We start from the raw sequence: 25,789 nt of genomic DNA on the forward strand, positions 1-25,789 counted from the left end.
GGGACAGAGAGAGACAGAGCATAAATGGGCGAGGGGCAGAGAGAGAGGGAGACACAGAATCGGAAACAGGCTCCAGGCTCTGAGCCATCAGCCCAGAGCCCCACGCGGGGCTCGAACTCACGGACCGTGAGATCGTGACCTGGTTGAAGTCGGACACTTAACCGACTGCGCCACCCAGGCGCCCCACGACATAGTGATTTAATATTTGCATGTATTGAGAAAGGATCACCATAATAAGTCTAGTTGACATCCGTCACCATACATAGTTATAATTTTTTTCTTGTGTTGTTGAGAATTTTTACAATTTACTCTCTTAGCAACTTTCAATTATGCAATATGGCATTGTTAACAATAGTCACCATGCTGCACATTTTATCCCCATGACTCATTTGGTTTATAATTAGAAGTTTGTACCTTTTGACCTCTTTCACACATGTCGTCCACCCCCAACCCCTGCCTCTGGCAACCACTAATCTGTTCTCTGTATCTTTGAGCTTAGTTTTTTTTGTGTATTTTGGGGGGTTTGAATGTTCTTTTTATTCTACATACAAGTGAGGTCATATGGTATTTGTCTTTTTCCCTCTGACTTCATTTAGCATAATGTCAGGGTGCAAGGACAAGTTTTAACTCACCTTTCCCCTTGATTTTTTTATCATCAGCATATCCCCATGTCATAAAATAGTCCTTAAGAGTTGCAAAACATTCCCAATCATAAATGTGTAATACTTTTATTTTTATCCTGTGGGAATTTCAGTTGCTTTCAGTTTTTGTTATTATAAATAAGTCTGCAATGAACATTCTCATGGCTGTAAATATTTCTGCCGATTGTTTATTCAGAATTATTAGAAGCAAAATAACTAAATCCTGGGAAATGAATATTTGTAAAGCCTGTGCTATATTTTGACATACTGATCACTAGAAATCCTGATCAATTTTTATGTATGCATTAGGAATGTGTTATTAATAAATTTTCATACACAACATTTTAGGAAGGAAATCATATTCTGCCCAAACTCTTTTTTTTTTTTTTTTTTTTTTTTTTGTATATGTAGCTTTGGGCCACTGTCTTCCATGTATCTCCTTTCATTTCCTTTTTTTACTTGGAGTGCTTCCAAGCTCTCCTGTCCTTAGTCCATTAGTGTAGTTTGGAATAGGAGATAGATAATCTTGTCATTTAGTTCTTAGGTTTCCAGACTAAGAGGGGCCACAGGTGGATTTCATGTAGAGTCCCCTGTGAACCATTCCCTAGTGAAGAAACAACCCCACACTAAAGACACTGGAGATTGAATTTCATACCATGATTGGGTGGCACTTTAAGGATACTACCCTCAGAGAAGGGCTGAGTGTATTTTGCATGCAGGGAAGAAAGTAGACTGAATTTAATTACCAGAGAGGTGGACTGTGATGTCATTTGTCCCTATGGTAGATCTATACTTCCCCTGGAAGTTGAGGCCATGGGACTGGTTTTTGCCAATAAAGTGTTGGTGGAAGTGATGGTTTCTTCACTGGCAACCGTTACCCAGGGAAACAAACCATGTGTTCCCTTCTATTTTTTTATTTTATTTTTTTAAGTTTATTTATTTATTTTGAGAGAGACAGACAGTGCGAGTAGGGGGGAGCAGAGAGAAGGAGAGAGAGAGAGAATCCCAGCATGGAGCTCAAACCCATGAAACCGTGAGATCATGACCTGCATCAAAACCAAGAGGTGGAGGTTTAACTGACTGAGCCACCCAGATGCCCCCATGTGTTCCCTTTTAAAAAGTGGTACTTTCTAGGGTCTGCCATTTTGCACCCCCATCTCTGCATGTGCCATAGCATATTCTCTGTCTTCTTCAGCAATTATTCCTATTTGTTCTCACTCCTGCTCGCTCAGAGAAGTGCCCCTTTCTTTTGAAAGTGAATATTGAAGACAATTTCTAATATCTTCCCCAACTGGCCTTCTTCACACCTCCCATTTTTCTCCATAATGCAATTCTTCACCTAGGATGCCCATGAAGATTTTTATGATCTCAATTACTTTGGGCCATATCCCCATTTATTACAGAGTTTGTAGGATTTGTTTCTTAAAGACTGTGTGGCTGTAATGTGTTTTGAAATGATATTTTCAAAAATAATTATATAGTAATATTGAATTTGAGGGATTGAAATTCCAATATGTAAAAGTCCATATTCCACAAGTGTTAACACATATTTGTGTGACCACCAGCACAATCTATATACAGAACAGTTCCACCACCCCCCCTCAAAATCTCTCCTGTCCTATATTTGTAATCACACCCTTCTTATGCTGGTAACCACTGATCTGTTCTCTGTCACTATACTTTTGTCATTTAGAAAATGAGAATCATTGGAATCATAGTATATAAACTTTGAGACTGGATTCTTTCACTCAAAATAATGCCTCTGAGTTTCATCTAAGTTGCTGCATATATTAATAGTTGGTTCCTTTTTATTGCTGAGTAGTATTCCATTATAAAGATATACCAGAGTTTATTTATCAATTCACCCACTGAAAGACATTTGAATTGTTTCCAGTATTTTGGCACTATGAAGAATTCTATAAACACTCATGTACAAGTTTTTTTTTATCATGAATGGGTATTGAATTTTGTCAAATGCTTTTCTGTATCAATTCTTCAAACTATTTATATGGTAGATTGCATTGATTGGTTTCCAAATATTGAACCAGTCTTGCAATCTCAGGATAAACCTCACTTAGTTCTAGTGATTTTTTTTTACATATTACTGAATTCAATTTGCTAATACTTTCTGGATAATTTTTACATCTACAGTTTTCTCCTGCTTTTCTTTTTTGGGCACCATCTTTTTCTAGTGTTGGTGTCAGAATAACACTGATCTCATAAAATGCACTGTGAAGCATTGTCTCCTCTTCGATTTTCTGGAAAAGATTATGCAGAATTGGTGATATTTCTTTAAAAAATTTTTTTCAACGTTTATTTATTTTTGCGACAGAGAGAGACAGAGCATGAACGGGGGAGGGGCAGAGAGAGAGGGAGACACAGAATCGGAAACAGGCTCCAGGCTCTGAGCCATCAGCCCAGAGCCCGACGCGGGGCTCGAACTCCCGGACCGCGAGATCGTGACCTGGCTGAAGTCGGACGCTTAACCGACTGCGCCACCCAGGCGCCCCGGTGATATTTCTTTAAATGCTTAATGTAATTTGCCAGTGAAACAATATGAGACTAGACATTTCTTTTTCAGAAGGTTTTACACACAAATTTAATACCTTTAATAGTTACAGGACTGCTCAGTCCTGTTTTTTCTTGGGTGAGTTTGAGTAGTTTTTGGATTTTAAAATTTTGGTCCATTTTGTCTAAGTTGTCAAATTTATGTGCATGAAGTTTTTTTTAGTGTTCTCTTATTATCTTTTTAATGTCTCCTAGATCTGTAGAGTATTCTCTGTTTGTCAGTCTATCATCCATTATGGTCAGATGTAGAATGTTTTCCCACTTTCCTCATTGCCCTGTATGATTTCCAGAAGAAAAAGTAGAAACACTAACAGCTAAGTTTCCTCTACATTCTTACTAAAAGAGAATATGAGAAAAACTTCTCTCGGATTTCCAGTGCCTCTTCTCCAACCCAGGTCCAAGAATTTGGATTTTCAATGAGAGTAGCATGTTAGGAAAGGAAACAGAGGTTGCTGGCAACAATTGTGTTTCTCCAGGACTCAAACAGTCATTACAGCTAGTAATAAAGGAGATTGTTTAATTCATGTACAAATATTCCTTGTGGTTTTAGAAGTGATTTGGAAGCAGAAATCTAAAGAAGAATGGAGAAGTGTTCCAAATTATTATAATTTTAATTTTAAAATTTAATTTTAATAGAGAAATTTATACTCCCAAATTGGTAAAGTAGGACTTATGTAATATTTGGGGAAACACATAGAATTAGTTTCCAATTAAAATGTGTTACATAGGTAAATTTTATATAAAGTGGGGGAGAGGAAAGTTGGTAACAGGTTGTTCATATTTACTTAAAAGATTTAAAAATTTAATACCACATTAGATTTTAATCATTTTAAGAACACTTAATTTTATTTTTTCAATATATGAAGTTTATTGTCAAATTGGTTTCCATACAACACCCAGTGCTCATCCCAAAAGGTGCCCTCCTCAATTCCCATCACCCACCCTCCCCTCCCTCCCACCCCCCCATCAACCCTCAGTTTGTTCTCAGTTTTTAAGAGTCTATTATGCTTTGCCTCTCTTCCACTCTAACCTCTTTTTTTTTTCTTCCCCTCCCCCATGGGTTTCTGTTAAGTTTCTCAGGATCCACATAAGAGTGAAAACATATGGTATCTGTCTTTCTCTGTATGGCTTATTGCACTTAGCATAACACTCTCCAGTTCCATCCATGTTGCTACAAAGGGCCATATTTCATTCTTTCTCATTGCCACGTAGTACTCCATTGTGTATGTAAACCACAATTTCTTTATCCATTCATCAGTTGATGGACATTTAGGCTCTTTCCATAATTTGGCTATTGTTGAGAGTGCTGCTATAAACATTGGGGTACAAGTGCCCCTATGCATCAGTACTCCTGTATCCCTTGGGTAAATTCCTAGCAGTGGTATTGCTGGGTCATAGGGTAGGTCTATTTTTAATTTTTTGAGGAAACTCCACACTGTTTTCCAGAGCGGCTGCACCAATTTGCATTCCCACCAACAGTGCAAGAGGGTTCCCGTTTCTTCACATCCTCGCCGGCATCTATAGTCTCCTGATTTGTTCATTTTGGCCACTCTGACTGGCGTGAGGTGGTATCTGAGTGTGGTTTTGATTTGTATTTCCCTGATGAGGAGCGACATTGAGCATCTTTTCATGTGCCTGTTGGTCATCTGGATGTCTTCTTTAGACAAGTGTCTATTCATGTTTTCTGCCCATTTTTTCACTGGGTTATTTTTTTGTCGGGTGTGGAGTTTGGTGAGCTCTTTATAGATTTTGGATACTAGTCCTCTGTCCGATATGTCATTTGCAAATATCTTTTCCCATTCCATTGGTTGCCTTTTAGTTTTGTTGGTTGTTTCCTTTGCTGTGCAGAAGCTTTTTATCTTCATAAGGTCCCAGTAGTTCATTTTTGCTTTTAATTCCCTTGCCTTTGGGGATGTGTCGAGTAAGAAATTGCTATGGCTGAGGTCAGAGAGGTCTTTTCCTGCTTTCTCCTCTAGGGTTTTGATGGTTTCCTGTCTCACATTCAGGTCCTTTATCCATTTTGTGTTTATTTTTGTGAATGGTGTGAGAAAGTGGTCTAGTTTCAATCTTGTGCATGTTGCTGTCCAGTTCTCCCAGCACCATTTGTTAAAAAGACTGTCTTTTTTCCATTGGATATTCTTTCCTGCTTTGTCAAAGATGAGTTGGCTATATGTTTGTGGGTCTAGTTCTGGAGTTTCTATTCTATTCCATTGGTATATGTGTCTGTTTTTGTGCCAGTACCATGCTGTCTTGATGATTACAGCTTTGTAGTAGAGGCTAAAGTCTGGGATTGTGATGCCTCCTGCTTTGGTCTTCTTCTTCAAAATTACTTTGGCTATTCGGGGCCTTTTGTGGTTCCATACGAATTTTAGGATTGTTTGTTCTAGTTTCGAGAAGAATGCTGGTGCAATTTTGATTGGGATTGCATTGAATGTATAGATAGCTTTGGGTAGTATTGACATTTTGACAATATTTATTCTTCCAATCCATGAGCACAGAATGTGTTTCCATTTCTTTATATCTTCTTCAATTTTCTTCATAAGCTTTCTAGTTTTCAGCATGCAGATGTTTTATATCTTTGGTTAGATTTATCCCTAGGTATTTTATGCTTCTTGGTGCAATTGTGAATGGGATCAGTTTCTTTATTTGTCCTTCTGTTGCTTCATTATTAGTGTATAAGAATGCAACTGATTTCTGTACATTGATTTTGTATCCTGCAACTTTGCTAAATTCATGTATCAGTTCTAACAGACTTCTGGTGGAGTCTATCAGATTTTCCATGTATAATATCATGTCATCTGCAAAAAGTGAAAGCTTAACTTCATCTTTGCCAATTTTGATGCCTTTGATTTCCTTTTGTTGTCTGATTGCTAGTGCTAGAACTTCCAGCACTATGTTAAACAACAGCGGTGAGAGTGGACATCCCTGTCGTGTTCCTGATCTCAGGGAAAAAGCTCTCAGTTTTTCCCCACTGAGGATGATGTTAGCTGTGGGCTTTTCATAAATGGCTTTTATGATCTTTAAGTGTGTTCCTTCTATCCTGACTTTCTCGAAGGTTTTTATTAAGAAACGTTGCTGAATTTTGTCAAAGGCCTTTTCTGCATCGATTGACAGGATCATGTTGTTCTTATCTTTTCTTTTATTAATGTGATGTATCACGTTGATTGATTTGTGAATGTTGAACCAGCCCTGCATCCCAGGAATGAATCCCACTTGATCATGGTGAATAATTCTTTTTATATGCTGTTGAATTCGATTTGCTAGTATCTTATTGAGAATTTTTGCATCCATATTCATCAGGGATATTGGCCTGTAGTTCTCTTTTTTTACTGGGTCTCTGTCTGGTTTGGGAATCAAAGTAATACTGGCTTCATAGAATGAGTCTGGAAGTTTTCCTTCCCTTTCTATTTTTTTGGAATAGCTTGAGAAGGATAGGTATTATCTCTGCTTTAAACGTCTGGTAGAACTCCCCTGGGAAGCCATCTGGTCCTGGACTCTTATTTGTTGGGAGATTTTTGATGACTGATTCAATTTCTTCGCTGGTTATGGGTCTGTTAAAGCTTTCTATTTCCTCCTGTTTGAGTTCTGGAAGTGTGTGGGTGTTTAGGAATTTGTCCATTTCTTCCAGGTTGTCCAGTTTGTTGGCATATAATTTTTCATAGTCCTTTAGGTCCTTTATCCATTTTGTATTTCCTGATAGTATTTCATAGTGTTACCTGATAATTGCTTGTATCTCTGAGGGATTGGTTGTAATAATTCCATTTTCATTCATGATTTTATCTATTTGGGTCATCTCCCTTTTCTTTTTGAGAAGACTGGCTAGAGGTTTATCAATTTTGTTTATTTTTTCAAAAAACCAACTCTTGGTTTCATTGATCTGCTCTACAATTTTTTTTAGATTCTATATTGTTTATTTCTGCTCTGATCTATTTCTCTTCTTCTGCTGGGTTTAGGCTGCCTTTGCTGTTCTGCTTCTATTTCCTTTAGGTGTACTGTTAGATTTTGTATTTGGGATCTTTCTTGTTTCTTGAGATAGGCCTGGACTGCAATGTATTTTCCTCTCAGGACTGCCTTCACTGCGTCCCAAAGCGTTTGGATTGTTGTATTTTCATTTTCATGTGTTTCCATATATTTTTTTAATTTCTTCTCTAATTGCCTGGTTGACCCATTCATTCTGTAGTAGGGTGTTCTTTAACCTCCATGCTTTTGGAGGTTTTCCAGACTTTTTCCTGTGGTTGATTTCAAGCTTCATAGCATTGTGGTCTGAAAGTATGCATGGTATGATTTCAATTCTTGTATACTTGTGAAGGGCTGTTTTGTGACCCAGTATGTGGTCTATCTTGGAGAATGTTCCATGTGCACTCGAGAAGAAAGTATATTCTGTTGCCTTGGGATGCAGAGTTCTAAATATATCTGTCAAGTCCATCTGATCCAATGTATCATTCAGGGCCCTTGTTTCTTTATTGACCGTGTGTCTAGATGATCTATCCATTTCTGTAAGTGGAGTGTTAAAGTCCCCTGCAATTACCACATTCTTATCAATAAGGTTGCTTATGTTTGAGAGTAATTGCTTTATATATTTGGGGGCTCCTGTATTCGGCGCATAGACATTTATAATTGTTAGCTCTTCCTGATGGATAGACCCTGTGACTATTGTATAATGCCCTTCTTCATCTCTTGTTACAGCCTTTAATTTAAAGTCTAGTTTGTCTGATATAAGTATGGCTACTCCAGCTTTCTTTTGACTTCCAGTGGCATGATAAATAGTTCTCCATCCCCTCACTCTCAATCTGAAGGTGTCCTCAGGTCTAAAATGAGTCTCTTGTAGACAGCAAATAGATGGGTCTTGTTTTTTTATCCATTCTGAAACCCTATGTCTTTTGGTTGGCGCATTTAGTCCATTTACATTCAGTGTTATAGAAAGATATGGGTTTAGAGTCATTGTGATATCTGTAGGTTTCATGCTTGTAGCGATGTCTCTGGTACTTTGTCTCACAGGATCCCCCTTAGGATCTCTTGTAGGGCTGGTTTAGTGGTGACGAATTCCTTCAGTTTTTGTTTGTTTGGGAAGACCTTTATCTCTCCTTCTATTCTAAATGACAGACTTGCTGGATAAAGGATTCTCGGCTGCATATTTTTTCTGTTCGTCACATGGAAGATCTCCTGCCATTCCTTTCTGGCCTGCCAAGTTTCAGTAGAGAGATCGGTCACGAGTCTTATAGGTCTCCCTTTATATGTTAGAGCACATTTATCTCTAGCTGCTTTCAGAATTTTCTCTTTATCCTTGTATTTTGCCAGTTTCACTATGATATGTCGTGCAGAAGATCGATTCAAGTTACGTCTGAAGGGAGTTCTCTGTGCCTCTTGGATTTCAATGCCTTTTTCCTTCCCCAGATCCTGGAAGTTCTCAGCTATTATTTCTTCAAGTTTACCTTCAGCACCTTTCCCTCTCTCTTCCTCCTCTGGAATACCAATTATGCATATATTATTTCTCTTTAGTGCATCACTTAGTTCTCTAATTTTCCCCTCATACTCCTGGATTTTTTTTATCTCTGTTTTTCTCAGCATCTTCTTTTTCCATAATTTTAGCTTCTAGTTCACCTATTCTCTCCTCTGCCTCTTCAATCCGAGCCATAGTTGTCTCCATTTTATTTTGCAACTCATTGATAGCATTTTTTTTAGCTCCTCCTGGCTGTTCCTTAGTCCCTTGATCTCTGTAGCAAGAGATTCTCTGCTGTCCTTTATACTGTTTTCAAGCCCAGCGATTAATTTTATGACTATTATTCTAAATTCACTTTCTGTTATATTATTTAAATCCTTTTTGATCAGCTCATTCATTAGCTGTTGTTATTTCCTGGAGATTCTTTTGAGGGGAATTCTTCTGTTTGGTCATTTTGTATAGCCCCTGGAGTGGTGCGGACCTGCAGGGCACTTCCCCTGTGCTGTGGTGTATAACTTGACTTGGTGGGCAGAGCCACAGTCAGACCTGATGTCTGCCCCCAGCCCACCGCTGGGGCCACAGTCAGACTGGTGTGTGCCTTCTCTTCCCCTCTCCTAGGGGCGGGATTCACTGTGGGGTGGCGTGGCCCATCTGGGCTACTTGCACACTGCCAGGCTTGTGATGCTGGGGATCTGGTGTATTAGCTGGGGTGGATTGGCAAGGTGCACGGTGGCGGGAGGGGCAGGCTCAGCTAGCTTCTCCTTAGGTGATCCACTTCAGGAGGGGCCCTGTGGCAGCAGGAGGGAGTCAGACCCGCTGCCGGAGGGTTGGCTCCGCAGAAGCACAGCGTTGGATGTTTGCGCGGAGCAAGCAAGTTCCCTGGCAGGAACTGGTTCCCTTTGGGATTTTGGCTGGGGGATGGGCGAGGGAGATGAAACTGGCCAGCGCCTTTGTTCCCTGCCAAACTGAGCTCTGTCGTCCTGGGGCTCAGCAACTCTCCCTCCCGTTGACCTCTAGCCCTCCCATTCTCTGAGCAGAGCTGTTAACTTATAACCTTCCAGCTGTCAAGTTCCGGTTGCTGTCGGAACACACTCTGTCTGGCCCCTCCGCTTTTGCCAGCCAGTCTTGGGGGCTCTGCTTGGCTGGCGGGCGGCCCCTCCACCCCGCCAGTCCATGGAGCGCGCACAGCCTCGCCGCCCTTCCTACCCTCTTCCGTGGGCCTCTCATCTGCGCTTGGCTCCAGAGACTCCGTTCTGCTAGTCTTCTGGCGGTTTTCTGGGTTATTTAGGCAGGTGTAGGTGGAATCTAAGTGATCAGCAGGACGCGCGGTGAGCCCAGCATCCTCCTACGCCGCCATCTTCCCAGGATCCCCCCCACTTAATTTTAAATAAAGACATAAAGCACTGTATCCACCACAAGTTATAAAATATTTCAGTTCTCTATTATTGCCATAAACAAAATATTTATAAATGTAGAAAGTAGTAGAAAGGTATTTTTTAAGCTGATAATGTTTTCACTTTTCATCCAGCTAAATGCCATTTAGTATGTCATTTATTGCTAAGTCTTTCTAAATTTGCCCATCATTTCCTGTTATAATTGTTTGTCAAATTGTATAAATTTTTAAAAGCTGGCCCAGAATGTCATTTATCAATGAATGTAAAGTACTCATTCAGAGGATTATTTGTTCTCATGTTTTTCCTCTTATAAAGAAGAAAACTAACCTAATAAATCCTGAGTAAAGTTACACATTCTTAAATCCCCCCAAAAGTTTACTCTCTTTTGAGAATGCATCATTTTAGTCTATCCATTTATGTAACTTAATATTTGTGGGTATCTCTACCTCAATCAATTTTTATGTGAGTTTACTGGCAAGAAATATTCTCAGATTTTGTCTGAAAAAAAATGTCTTTACTTTATTTTCATTTTTGAAGGATACTTTCACTGCCTTGTAGAATGCTAAGTTAGCAGTGTTTTCTTACAGCAAGTTAAATATAGCATGCCATTATTATCTGGATTTCACCACTTTGATCATTTCTCCTTGGAAGAGATGTGTTTTGTCTTCTAGATGCTTTTAATAATTTCTTTTGGTCTTTAATTTTAAATAGTTTTACTATAATGTACCTGGCTGTGCTTGGGTTTTATAGAGATTCTCGAATCTTTGGCTTGATATCTTGCACTAATTTTGGAAAATTCTCCATGAGTATCTCTTCATTTGCTACTTATTCCCCAATTCTTTCCCTCTTCTCCTTCTGGGGCCCCAATTACACATATGCAAGAACTTCTCACCATTTGTTATATATATCTTTCTCTCTTTTGTATTTTTCACCTTTTTCTTTTTAATTTTTTTTTAACGTTTATTTATTTTTGAGACAGAGAGAGACAGAGCATGAACAGGGGAGGAGCAGAGAGAGAGGGAGACACAGAATTGGAAGCAGGCTCCAGGCTCTGAGCTGTCAGCACAGAGCCCAACGCAGGGCTCGAACTCACAAACCACGAGATCATGACCTGAGCGGAAGTCAGACGCTTAACCGACCAAGCCACCCAGGTGCCCCACACCTTTTTCTTTTTCATGTGTCAGTTCAGTGACCCTCTGCTCTAATTACTGTTAAACTCATCTGATGAGATCTAATTTTTACCAACTCTTGAACCTCGATTGGACTGTGTTTATAGGTCCCAGTCTTCTGGCAGAATTTTCTTTTTATCTATTTTCTCAAACCTATTAGTTACAATTATTTAAAAGACTGTCTAAAAACTCTGATATATAGATCAACCAAGGGTCTGTTTGTATTCTTTTTGCTTTTGTATTGGCCATTTTGTCCTGTTTCCTGGAACGTCTGATAATTTTTGATTGAATGCCAGTCATTGTCAATGATGAATTATAAGGGCTCTGGATAATATCCTCCTTGAAAGAAGCTGGGTGTTTTGTTTATTTGTTTCCTAGGAGATAGTCAAAGGAGTTGTGAATCACTTTGATCCAATCAGGGACTGAGATGATTGAAATCCAAGAGATCTTTGGAAATGTCTGAATCCAGTGTTTCTATCTCTCCAAACACTGTGAAACTGTTTAAACTTAGTTTCCACTTTCTGCATTGTTGCATATATTCCCACCCTGTGCAGCTTATCAAATACACTGAAGAAAAAAGAATTGCAGAATATTGGGCTCACTTCCTTGTAATTCCCTTTAATCCAAGATCTTGATTTCTAAAGTCTTAGCTACTTTGATCATATGGAACCCAGACTCTTGCCCAGCTCTGATGCCCAGCTTTGTGAGCATCAAAAGTTCTGAGACTTTTCTCTCTGTCTAGCGTCTCACCTGTGCTACCTACCTACTAGAAAATGACTTGAGAGGATCACCAATAAAGAATGTCATATTTGCATCAATGCATTGCTCTTCTTTCCAGGACTTTATCCTATTAATCTTCAACAGCCTTAGTTCTTCTCTGATGCCTCCAACAGCTTGGAGAGGGGAACTGTTAAATTTTAATACATTTTACTATCTTTTTTTGGTCATTATTCTTGTCAAGAGAAGGGAGTCAATCTGATATAAACTACTCTGGCATAGCTAGAAGTGGACATTTCTTTACAAGATGTTTGCATTCTTCTCTATATATTCTTACCAAATATATTTTCCCCTTGTCATGTTTCACTTATTATTTCAGATGAAAGAGACTTTACTATTATCATTACTTTATAAAATTTAGTTCTTGAATTTCTTTCCATTTATTTATACCTATACCATTTATACATTCTGTTTCTTTTTGGCCTGCAACTTCAATCTCATAATCCAAATTCTCTCTGTAAAGTCCGTGTCTAAAATAGTATCCCCTGCAGTTCTCTTGATTAAATGGCTTATTTCTAACAGTACACAAAAGGAACTCTGATTTAAAATAAAAAAAAAAAATGGCCTGCATACCTTTTGTTCGTTCCAGAATAAATTCTTTTCCATTCATCATTTGTTTTATTCTCAAAAGAATTTCAAGCTCCCTTGCCTGAATATCCATCCTTGCTTTTAACAGTTTTTATAGTACATTTCGCTTGAAGAGAATCTGAAACTCAAACTTCTCTGGGATGCCATAAATATTCTATTTCTATAAAATTTATATTCAAATAGCTGCTTCTTTATTATGTCATTCATGTAAGTAGTATTCTCAGTGAGAGAGATGACAAACAAATAATTACACGGATGCTGGCTTCATCCAAAGAATGCGAAGATCATGAATTTTACTAATAACATAGTCTCTTTCATGCCAGTAACAAGGTCTTTAAGAAAAACTACTTAGTATGGTATTGTTCTAGATAAAGTTATTATAAGGTTTGAAGCCCCATTTTGTAGGGGGAGAAAAATCTTATGAATGAATACTAAGGCTGCCCGCCACACAGGAGTCTTAAAAAATAAGTATAAAAAAATAAATTGGATATCACCAGAAAAATTTACCATAACAGCAGGGACTTGCCCACATCAAATTTCCTCCAGTTGTTTCTGAAAGCACCACAGAGCTTTGTCATATATGCTCCACAACAGACCCCACGTGTGGTTATTCTGGCCTAAACTAAACTCCTGGTGAAGTCACCCTTTCCCTTTCTCTTCTGGTAGGAGCTCTGAGGTCACCATTTGGCAGAAGAAGCTACACTATGGAAAATGGCCATTGCTAACGCTTAACCAGCCTAGGTGACAGACCCTTCCCTTAACTAAGGGATGCGGCTAAGTTCAGACTGCAGCAGACGATGAAAGTATACTGTCTTCTCTTTGATGCGTGGCCCCCAATTGAAGGGTGTCTTACAAATGCTACTAGAGGTGGTTACTCTTACAGTTTAGTGTCAGCTTGTTTTCAGGGTCCATTTGGGTGCTCCCAGCCAAGGTGAATAGAGTCAGGGTCAAATTATTCTAACCCCAGGAATGCTCTGAACATAACTGTGCCTAGGAGTATAGGTCACTTAAGACAAGTTAAGAAAGAATGATTTTTACCCTTCTTCAAGTCTAAGGTCCTATGATTGGCTCCTCTTGCTCAAGAATAACTAAAGAAGAAATGTCTCCTTCACAGGAAAGTCCTGCCCTTGACCACAGGAGGGTGGCCTTGCATCATGACCCCATCAGCACAATGACACCAAACATAATAACGCAGTGTCACTCCAGATCTGTGCATCGCATGCAAAAGCAAAACTAACCCCCACAAACTACTTAAGGAAGAGCCTATGCAGCTTCACAAGTTCACGCAAGAGTTTTGTCAGCAGCAGGCTCTCCATTCATAATCTTAGAAACCCTCCAAAAAATTCACAAAGCCAAGTCTCAGAGGCATGGCCTGGGCTTGAGGACATGGTACATTTTGCATCACCAGACAGAGCATTCTGCAACAATGTCCTCCCGCCGGCAGATCCACCCACAGATGCTTGATTTACATTTGTATAACTCAATTATCCATTCAAGAGGGTTTTTGAGAAATAATAGTATGGCTCAGAAATAAGCTGAGCCTCTATTTTAGCAGAAATGTTTGCTACGTTTTAAAAAGTTTTTCCAGCTTCTACTGATCGAGGTTTCAAAAAGCATTAGAGTTGCATTGTCAACCAGTGTTCTCAATGACACAAGAAGCAGCGTGGTCAGTGGGGTATAGAGCCAGCTAGCTCCTCTGGAGGTGGGAAAACTTGTGTTCTTGCCTTAGCCTTCGATTCACTGTTATTTAAATAATGACTTCATTAGTTATTAAAAAATGCAGTAAGACCTGACGATGTCTGGCAGTGAAGCAGAATGGCAGTTTAGTTGACCATGCAATGATACTAAAAGTTACCCAAAAAGAAAAGACACGGAAGTGTCCCTTTTAATAATTAAAATTCTTCTTCATTAGGTAGCTGGGTGGTCTGAACTCGCTCTGAAAGCTTCATAATTGGAAGGATAGATGGAATGGCGATACTTCAGCTGCCAGAAATTTACATCTGATAGATTGAGTGGTGGGAATGGGAATTTGTTTTTAGGGTAGATATCATCTTTTGCAAGGTGTCACTTTAATGAGCATTTCAAAGTCAAGAACCTAATCATTTCCCTTTGGATATCTCTGGGCATGGCTGGAGAAACCAGCTGCAAATGCTTCATGCTGAGACACTAAGTATTCTGTTTAATAATGTTAAAGACTGGGGCGCCTGGGTGGCTCAGCTGAGTAAGCGTCTGATGTCGGCTCAGGTCATGATCTTGCGGTTTGTGAGTTCAAGTCCCGGGTCGGGCTCTGTGTTGACAGCTCGGAGCCTGGAGCCTGCTTCAGATTCTGTGTCTCCCTCTCTCTCTGCCCCTCCCTTACTCACACTCTGTCTCTCTCTCTCTCTCTCTCTCTCTCTTTCTCTCAAAAACAAATAAACATTAAAAAAATTAAAAATATCAATAATAATGTTAAAGACTGTGCTGTGGAAAGTAGCACATCTCTAATGAAGGATGTTTTAACTCCAAATCGAATGTAAGTTCCATAGCCTAAGAAGGAAAAAATGTTGGGGGAGCACAAAGCCTGGATGAGGAAGGCAAAAGGGGAGGGTAGGAGTCAAGGACAGGAATGCTGGGGGTATACCTGCTCTTCCTCGGCCTGGACCCTCTGCACTGGTGCTTGGAATGGCTAATTCTGTCTAATCATTTGGATTTCCATTCAAATGTGACCTCCATAAAGAGGACTTCTCAAACCCTCCTGTTCATGGCAGCCTCCAAGATGGCTTCTCATTGTCACAGCCTTCAAAGAAAGAAAGGAAGTAATTTTCAAGCACATCACTAAAGAAAAAAATTTACCACAGTTTATTTTTTCCCCTCTTTTGTGTGTAGGAGTATCATTTTTAATCAGTCATTCTTAGAAATTTATGGCTCCAAGCAAAATTTCAAGAAGGAATTCCCATATTGTTTGTTAGGTAAAAATACACATACTGAACTCTTCCTGCCATCTAAGCGTTATAAACATTGTAAACCAAAGAAGCTAGCCACAACTACATCACCAGTTCTGTTTTCAGTTTGCTTGCCAGTGCATTTTTGTATTATCATGCATGCTATCTGTGAGGGGTAAGTGAGAGGATTCATTTTCAGAAATACCAAATAAAAGCAGTGCGGTCTAGTTAACAACGGGTTTACAACCTTCCCCTCCCCCACCCCGCCTCGCCCCGCCAAAAATGGAGTTCCAAACCCTTGGACACTTCACTTCCTGGTTCTGGTTCATCTTCCCCTCTCTATTTTCCCAGCTTATTTTCATGGGCTTTGCAATGGGCATGTGCCAAAGAACTGAAGTCTGTGTGTCACCTCAAGGAATGGGTATTGAGGAGGGCACCTTTTGGGATGAGCACTGGGTGTTGTATGGAAACCAATTTGACAATAAATTTCATATATAAATAAAAAAAAAATAAAAAATAAAAAAAATAAAAAATAAAAAAAAATAAAAAAATAAAAAAAAAAAAGGAATGTACTTTTTGCCTTACATGGGCCTAGGCGACTTCCGGGTAAGGCTATAACCGCTGTAGTACTCAGCCAATGAGGATTAAGGGGAGGGACTTGCACAGTAGGAGATAAATTGTCTGCTGTGACTGCCCAGATCGTGCCTGTCCATCAGACACCCGCTCTTGCAAGAACATTGATTAAAGCCTCACTTCAGGTTGGGCCAACTCGTCCCTCCTTGGATTGGGTCGGTGGGCTTATTTCTCCCACTATCTAGAACCTTTGAGGAATTAGTGATGAATTCCACTTCGCTAAGTGTGCAGTTTAGGCACGAGCCAATATTAACTGCTATTTGTACAAAGCAACATACTAAACTCCTTTTGGAGGGGTTAGAGAAATCAGCATCTAAAGAGCTTTTAATGCAACTGGGAAGGGAGCAAGAAGGAAAGGAAGGGGGCAAAGACATCACTGTTTAATGTGCTTCTACAAAGTCCTGTGATGTGTACTTTGTGTTTTATACTGTTCAGAGATCCTGTTGTGGATGACAGAAGCTGATTCTGGCATATTCAAACAGAAAGGAAATTAATAGTTAACCTACTGACTCTAAGAAATATGGAGAACTGGGTTTGGAAAATGGTAAGGAATCAAGGAAATGTAAGCAGAAGAGTCTTGGCTCAGAAATACTCTGATTAAGATTATGCTGCTAAAACCTCTTGCACTAGCACTGAGACTGCTGGACCCTACCCACTGGACGCTTACCACCACCCCAGGAAGTAATCTTCGTCCCCTGCATAACTTTGTTCCTGTAGTTCCCCAGATTCAAAGTTCCAGTTGGGCTTATGTTGGGACAAAGCTAGGTCATATGCTCACTCCTAGAAGCCAGGTAAGAAATGGAATGTATGTCCCACTTACCATAACAAGGGCAGGCAGAACTCTGCCCCCACCAAGACTGATTCATTTGTGAGTGAGGTTTGAAATGGAAAAAAAAAAGATTCAGATGCTGGGCACCCAACGAAATGGCAAGAACTCCCTGCTATCTACCACTTTGCTTTCTTAACACCCACATGCACCATTTGTCACTTATGTTAAAATAAACATCTACACATTAAAATAATCCTCCTGCCTGATAACACGGACCCATTATAGGGTAAAAAAAAATGTGCTCATCTTCCCAAAGGGAAATGGCCCAATGTCTCAATAGTTTCTGCAGTCAATTCCAAATTGAATATTTTATTCTTGGTGGTATTTTATTTCTCCTCTAGTGATGATATAATCTCCTCCCTAACAACACATACACAACAGTGTGGTAGGAAAGAAAGGGAGGAAATTACTTGAAATATATGGCAAAATAAAGAAGTAAATACAAGTAAAGGCAACAATAGTCCCATCTATAACTTTTCACAAGCTGTTTATGATACCTGGTACGTGTGACTTTCCTCTTCACCATCTACTTCATTTTCCCTTTTCTTTCAGAGAGCATCTTATTTGGCCAGGGTTTGGCTTTGGGGGCCCTTCCAATATAACGATGTCGTTGTCTTCATTAATTTTTCGCAGCTTGGCAGATGTACAACTTAGGTTCCATCTATACTTTCTCTTGTCCCCATTACATAGTGACAACCTTACAGGTCCCTGATAGCCAAGATCAGTGACTCCAACCAGTTCCCCTTCCCCTTGCCTATTTGCCTCTTTGTTCAATAGTACGTAGAACTCCAAGTAGCCAGGTATCGAGTCTCAGCTTTAGTTTTCGTAGAACCATTGCAGTCCTGTGGGGGCACTGTTCTCGTGGATTCTAAAATCTTGAATGCAACAGGGCCCAGGTATCAGTGGACACCCCCACTTCTACGCTTGGTTCCCAGACCTTTGTGTTTTGTCTAATTGGGAGCAAGTTTGCCTTAAAACACATGTCCGGGCAAAATTAATTTATCAAAAATGTTTTTAAGACATTTATACAGCTAAAATGACACTATTGTTTCTTAGGCTTTGAGATTCCTACATTTTGAAGAATTAAAATTTTGAAAGTAAATTCAATATTGCCTTTAGAAAGCTACTTGTTCAATTAATAACACAGGAAATAATAGATGCTGGCAAGGATGTGGAGAAAAGGGAACCTCCTGACACTGTTGGTGGGAATGCAAACTGGTGCAGCCACTCTGCAAAATAGCCTGGAAGTTCCTCAAAAAGTTAAAAATTGAACTACCCTACGATCCAGCAATTGCACTACTGTGTATTTACCCGAGGCTACAAAATACTGATTTGAAGAGGCATATGCATCCCTGTGTTCATAGCAACATTATCAACAATAGCCCAGCTACAGAAAGAGCCCGAATGTCCATCAACTGATTATTGGATAAAGAAAAGGTGGTATATACATACAATGGAATATTACTCAGTCATTAAAAAGAATGAAATTTTGCCATGGGCAATGATGTGGATGGAGCTAGAGTGTATTATGCTAAGCGAAATAAGTCAATCCGAGAAAGGAAAACACCATATGATTTCACTCGTATGTGGAATTTAAGAAACAACACAGACAAACATAGGGGAAGGGAGAAAAAAATAAAGAATGGGAAGCAAGCCCAAAGAGAGTCTTAACTACAGAGAACAAACTGAGGGTTGATAGAGGGAGGTGGATGGGGGATGGGCTAAATGGGTGACAGGTATTAAGGAGGGCACTTGTTGTGATGAGCACTGGGCGTTATACTTAAGGATGAGTCACTAAATCCTATATCTGAAACCAATTTTACCATATGTATTAACTGACTAGAATTTAAGTACAAACTTGTGGCATACCTAGGATCCAGGAAACGAAACCGAGAGCGTTCCCACACCCCGGAGGTTCTCGGCAGCATGGAGCTCCCACAGCCACAGAACTCCATAAATCATGGAAAAGCAAAATGGACAAATGAATGCTCCTCGCCCAGGAACAAATTTACCATCTGACTATCCCCCTCAATGTCCTTCAGCAGCACCCCGAGGACCTGCAGGACATACTGGCTACTCAATACAGGGCTCTCCTGGCCCTCAGGCTGGCTACTCAATTCCACCAGCTGGTTATTCAGGTGCTGGCCCAGTAGGGTTTCCTGTCCAACCCCAGCCTGTGTTTAATCAACCAGGCGGACCTGCGAGGGTACCGTGGATGGCAGCACCACACCTCCATCAGGCTGTCCACCCGGATTGGAGTGTTTAAGTCAGATAGATCAGATGCTGGTTCATCAACAAATTGAGCTTCTGGAAGTCACAGCAGGTTTTGAAACTAATAACAAATATGAAATTAAGAACAGCTTTGGACAGAAGATTTACTCTGCAGCAGAGGATACAGACTGCTGAACCCGGAATTGCTGTGGGGTTTCTCGGCCTTTTACCATGAGGATATTGACAATATGGGCCAAGAAGCTATAACTCCGGAGAGACCACTAAGGTGTGACAGCCGTTGTTGTCCTTGCTGCCTTCAGGAGATTGAAGTCCACGCTCTTCCTCGTGTACCTGTAGGTTATGTTACTCAGACCCGGCATCCATGCCTGCCAAGGTTTACAATTCAGAATGAGAGGAGAGAGGATGCATTAAAAGTTATTGGTCCATGGGTTGGGTGCAGCTGTTGTGCAGATGTTGACTTTGAGATTAAATCTCTGGATGAAGAAACTACGGTTGGCAAGATTTCCAAGCAGTGGACTGGTTTTGGAGAGAGGCATTTACAGATGCTGATAGCTTTGGTATCCAGCTCCCTTTAGACCTTGATGTGAAAATGAAAGCCGTAATGCTTGGTGTATGTTTCCTCATTGATTTCACGTTTTTTTGAAAGGAGTGGAAACAAAGAATAAAAAAAAAGGAGTGTGGTAGGGGATTAATGAAAGCCTTCTCAGAAAGTGTGAAGTCTGTGTGCTTATTGGGACTATGTCAAGGAAAAACTAATTGGTTTTCTTTTCTTTATTGAAATGACTTCCGGCATTTGTGAATTCTACTGTGATACCTGGTATATGCGATGACTTTTCAAATTGTAGGGTTTATTTTCCATATCACTTACCTATAAATGTTTTTATGCATCTTGCTTTGTTTTATACATTTGCTTTTTCATTGTGTATTTTAGAGAAAGGACATGTTAAGTTTTACATTTAGTCATGAAATTTCCTGTGGCAAGTTGTTCTGAACTATAATCTGTTTTATTTTCAACTTTTACACCAAATTAAGTCCTTATTAATTTTAAAATATAAATGTGCATTTTATTAAACATAGTTCCGATTTATTTCACATCCTGTGGCCACTCCACATCCATTGTGGCAAAGATGTCATCATCTGCTCAGCAGCCCTGTCACGTCCTTGACTTTCACCATACTTGTGGCCAACTCAAATCCCTGTGTTTTGTCTTATGTTGTTGTTAATGTGGTATGTGAAAAAAATAACAATTATGTTATTTTGCAAATACTGTATATTCAAATAAGTTAAAAACGAATATAATTTGTTTCTTTTACAATTATGTTAAAATAATACTTAATATTCATATTACCAAAGAAAAATAAAACATGTATTTGTTTTCTGTTCAGCAATCACAGTATATTAAACTTCTTTTGTAAGCTAAATAAATAAATAAATAAAAACTTGACATTAAAAAAAAAACTACTTGTTCAGATTCTCCAAGAATAAAAAGATACATAATCTATTTTAGTCAACCCACTATAACTACAGCATGGGCAGAGCAAGGTGGATACTTTGATATATTAATCATTAAGATAATAACTAATGGAAAATATTATTCAAATATTAGCAGATATGTATAAGTGCTACTTAAACTGGAAATTTTTAATTTCAGCTTTTGTATCCTTACCCAATACTGAGTCCTTTTTCATAAAACTCTAGTATTACATGCTAAGTTTTATAGCCATAGAGATTCCCACTAAAGCTAATTATAAGGAAACATAAATTACGAGGCATGATAAACTAAATTCTGAAAGTGCTATAAACATGTGTGCTTGTGACGAATTGTTACATTAATGTCCCTCAATAAATCTCACTTCCTATATCCAACCTTAGGTTGTCCCTGTCCTCACTGACTCCGGAATGTGGTCATGTGACTTGTTTTGACCAATGAGACAACAGCAAACATGATTCAAGCAGAAGCTTGATTTGGGTTTGCACACAGGACTTCCTCCCACTGAAACACAGCCAGTGTCAGATGAAAAAACCTGAGTAGGCCTCCCTGAAAATGAAAGAGCACATGAAGGGAGAAACCCAGCCATTCCACTCACCCTAGCTGAGTCTGGCACCCTGAGGGTCTCTTGGCTACGTGCAACCGTGTGACTAAGTCCAGGTGACTGCAGCACAAATGACTAACCTACCAACAGAACTGTGATACATAGTCATTGTTTTAGATTCCTAAGTTTTGGGGTGTTTTCGTATACAGCATATCTGATAGATGATGCTACCAATACCCTCTGTTATTAATATTGAATCCTGTCTGCACATGGATGGACGGGATGGAGAAAGAATGAATGGGAACAATAAGATTGTCCTGGAAACCTCTAGAAGAGCAAGAAAACTATCCCTTTGAAAAATATAGTGCATGCTTTTCTGAGGATAAATAAAGGGGCACATGCTTGCCTGAGTATAGTAGTAGAGACAATAACCACAGTCTACAACTTTTCCTCCTATCAGAGTCATGATTTAATTAGTAACTATTTGTTGAGCATGTGGTGTGCTCTGGGCTCTTTCCTCGACTTGTCTCACGCAATACCTTTCTCAGTAACTTGGATGAAAATGTGGCAGTAGGCTTACCAAAAGTACACATGGCAAAAGCTTGGAATGGGAAACATTTAATGGTGGAATCATCATTCCGAAATGTCAACATAAGTTGGAATAGCGAGCCAAACCTATGAGTTCAGTAGGAATACAAGTTAAATCCTTAGGTTCAAAGCAGCAGCTTGGTTCAAAATACACAAGCACAGAATTAGAGAATCATATTTAAAACACACCACATTAACAACAACATAAGACAAAACACAGGGATTTGAGTTGGCCGCAAGTATGGTGAAAGTCAAGGACGTGACAGGGCTGCTGAGCAGATGATGACATCTTTGCCACAATGGATGTGGAGCGGCCAGAAAGGCAACAACGGTCCCCTGATCTCTGCTTCGGTCAGGCTACAGCCTGTATATGCTGTTGATTTCTAGACGCTTGAGGCAATACATAGAAGAAACATGGACAAAACAGAGGAAGAAAATTTAGGGGAGGAAAGGTCTGAAGACTGTGTCAGATGGCAAACAGTTGAAGCAGGAATCATTGCCCAGAAGGGATAAGGTTTTCAAACATCTGAAGGGCTGTCATGAGGAAGTGATTTGAAATGTATTGTCTATCGCTCCTGATACCAAATGCCTACTCAGGGTCTGAAAGGAAAACTGTCACCATGGCTCTGCCATATGGTTTTCAAGCACAGCTGCTGGCGGGCAGATCTTTGTACAGCACATCCTTTCGCAGAGAACGTCAAGGGCCGGGGCATCCTTGAAGTCTGACCCTTCCCCCCTGGAAACATGCCCTGGACTAAACATCAAAAACGTCAGAGAAACTTTTCCCTCTATTTCTATTACATTCTAGAATGGCTGCAGGAGGGAGCCTCCAAAATGGAAGCAGCCCGGAGGTACTGGAATGAGACACTTTTCTCTATCTCCTCAGAGGAACATATGGAGAGAACTAAATCTCTCTACAACCCAAAGGACATTATTTTTTTCTTCCTACAAATTTACTGAGCATTGACTCTGGGCCAGGCACTGGGCTAAGACTGCTGAGATAAAGCACGCTGTCTTTATTCCCAAGTCCAGTGGGGTTATAAGCAAATAGACCATGGTAATTAAATTGGATGAAATGCCGTAATCATGGCTATTCTCCTAGGTAGATCTTACAGTTCCTGCTTGACACTAGTATTAATAAATTGTTTTGGTTCTTCTAAATTTTTCTAAACTTAATTCTAAGTCTTCTGGGGATTAAAAGATGCATACCTATTGAGAAAGATGGTTCCCTTTCTAACTAATTGAGCTTACTATTACCATTATTTATTACTATTACTATTAATTACTATTACTATTACTAGTTATTACTATTTATTACTATTAGAGACCGATGGGAGATCTAGATCCTTCCCAAGACCTGAGAATTAATGCACAACTCTACTCATAGTAATCATGCTAATAATTCCATAACTCTAATAGTAGTTATCACCTAGCCCACTTTCCTGGATTTATATTATAAACAATTTCTAATTCTTTCATCTACCTATAGAAATCTACAGATCCTATCTAGGATGCCCCATCTGATGTGCTTGGGATTCTTAAGCTATGTAAATATCTCTTTGAGTCTAAAGACTTATAAATTGAAAACATCATAAAATATGTAGATGCCTTCCCATTTAATTTTTTCATAATCAATGTTTCCTGTTCCATGATCAGTCCATAGATGCTATGAAACTACTTGCAAGCAATTCTTAATATAAACACTGAAAATTTAACAATTCATGAGTTGTAATCCATAGCAATTTTTCCAGTAGCTTTCCATCTTACAATGTGTAGGCAAATTTTTTCTTAAATAGAGGATCTCAAATACCAAGATTTTAAAATATCAATGAGCTGTTAGACCTAATTCCCTCCAAATTACAACTTAATGCACACACACAAAAATTTCCACTCTCTGACAGCACATGAATAAAGTAATAAGGAAAACTGGAGTACAACCACCAAAGATGGCACAGGAAGCAGACATTTGGGAAAGCAATTCTACTTTCAAAATGGATTTTTTAAAAAAAAAGTAAGTCATTTAAAATACTTGTCATGCTGAATACATGATTATGGCTTCAAATCGCTATTTAGTTATACTGCATATCATGGCTATTGAGACTTCACTTCTGCAGCCTATGGAATGTTAAGTTGAAACACAAGACAGTCATTCACTTTTTAAAGAAGATTTGTAGTGAAAGGAAAAAAAGCACTTACCTAAATATGTAAAAAGAAGGAAAAAGGTAGTATAAGGGGTGGGATTTTTTTTTTCTCTTTAAACTGTCCTCCTAGAGCTACCAAAAAATTTGCATTTATAAGAGGATTGGTACAAATACCTCTGAATTAACAAGAAGAGACGTGCCAGGACCACAGGTGAGACCGGGTATATGACACTAACTGGACTTCACTTTCAGTTTCTCTGGCTTCTGCAGGGCAGTCTTCTATAGTTTCTTGGTGAGCCACCTCAGCCTCTTCTCTTTTGTTTGCATTTATTTTTGCCCTAAGGTTTGTCCTGTCCTGCTTCAATGTTCACCAGCAGGCTTGGCTGACAGCCTTGCCACTGCCCCTTTAATTCTTCTTGTCCCGCTCCTCCTGTTGAATTCACCCTCTTTTGTTCCCCATGGTGGTATTTGCCTCTTACCTTTGCTTTTTAAAGACATTTGCATGGTCTACATTCTTTCCCATTCTTTGCGTCATTTAAAGAGCGATACAAATGTAGCAGCACTATCAACAACAGCCAAACTATGGAAAGAGCCCAAATGACCATCGAATGATGAATGGTAAAGATGTGGTGTATATATACAATGGAATATTACTCAGTGATCAAAAAGAATGAAATTTTGCCATTTGCAATAATGTGGATGGAACTAGCGTGTATTATGCTAAGTGAAATAAGTCAGAGAAAGACCAATTATCATATGGTTTCCCTCATGTGTGGAATTTAAGAAACAAAACAGATGAACATAGGGGAAGGGAAGAAGAAATAAAATAAAAAGAGAGGGAGGTAAACCATAAGAGACTCTTAAATACAGAGAACAAGCTGAGGGTTGCTGTAAGGGTGTTGGGGGGGGGGATGGACTAAACGGGTGATGGGCATAAAGGAAGGCACTTGTTGGGATGAGCACTGGGTGTTACAGGTAAGTGATGAATCACTAAATTCTACTCCTGAAACCAATGCTACTTAAATTTAATTTTTTTTTAAAACTTTAAAACAAGTGATGCCAATGACTTTTGGATATTCCCCATGGCTTCTGTCTTAGAGTCACAAGTTATGGAGTCTTTCTAATGACATTCCTACCTTGTGTCAGAAAATGCCGTCTAACTGATACATTTAGGATTAACTCATTTCTGTCATCTTTATACGTACAATAAATAAGCCAATAATGCCAAGTAAATAACAAGGCTCAGCAATAATAAATTCTAGTCCCTTCATCTTTTTTCAAATACTTAATGTTATCTTTTTTTCTTTTTGTTCATCATTAGGGAATCATAGCTTTTTAATAGATTAAATGTATTTAAGGGGACTGAAGGATTTATTATCATTTTTAATGTCACAACTTTGCACTTCACTTAGGCACTTTCTTGTCTTTTAGATATGAATTTATTTATTTTGAAAGCTTTCTGTCTGGCACAACTATCCAAGTTGTATACCTAGATCATGCATAGACTGAGATATTTCTCCAAGGACGCTTAGTTTCTTTTAGTGAAAAAACAGAGAGACCAAGAATTACATAATAGCTTGCAGCATGGGATAATGTTGCTCCTAGGTTATTTCAGTATCAAAGCTACAAATGTTTTCTTCCTTTTTTTTTTTTTTTTTTTTTTTTAAAGCTCAGGCCCATGGTGGAGCCCAATGCCAGGCCTGAACTAACAACCCTGAGATTAAGACCTGAGCTGAGGTCAAGAGTTGGGCACTTAACCGACTGAGCCACCCAGGTGCCCCTGCAAAAATTTTCTTTTAAAGTTTACATTAATATTTCTAATTCTGTTCTTAAAT

At 39.2% G+C, this 25,789-nt stretch overlaps 1 pseudogene; it reads left to right on the plus strand.

Annotated features, from left to right (window-relative positions):
* The first annotated feature begins 18,639 nt into the window (after window positions 1-18,639).
* On the plus strand, window positions 18,640-20,174 carry LOC121013383 (phospholipid scramblase 1-like; annotated as a pseudogene).
* The last annotated feature ends 5,615 nt before the right edge of the window (window positions 20,175-25,789 follow it).

The sequence above is a fragment of the Herpailurus yagouaroundi genome, unplaced genomic scaffold, assembly GCF_014898765.1.
Source record: "Herpailurus yagouaroundi ecotype Mexico unplaced genomic scaffold, PumYag 198, whole genome shotgun sequence".
Classification (NCBI taxonomy): Eukaryota; Metazoa; Chordata; class Mammalia; order Carnivora; family Felidae; genus Herpailurus; species Herpailurus yagouaroundi.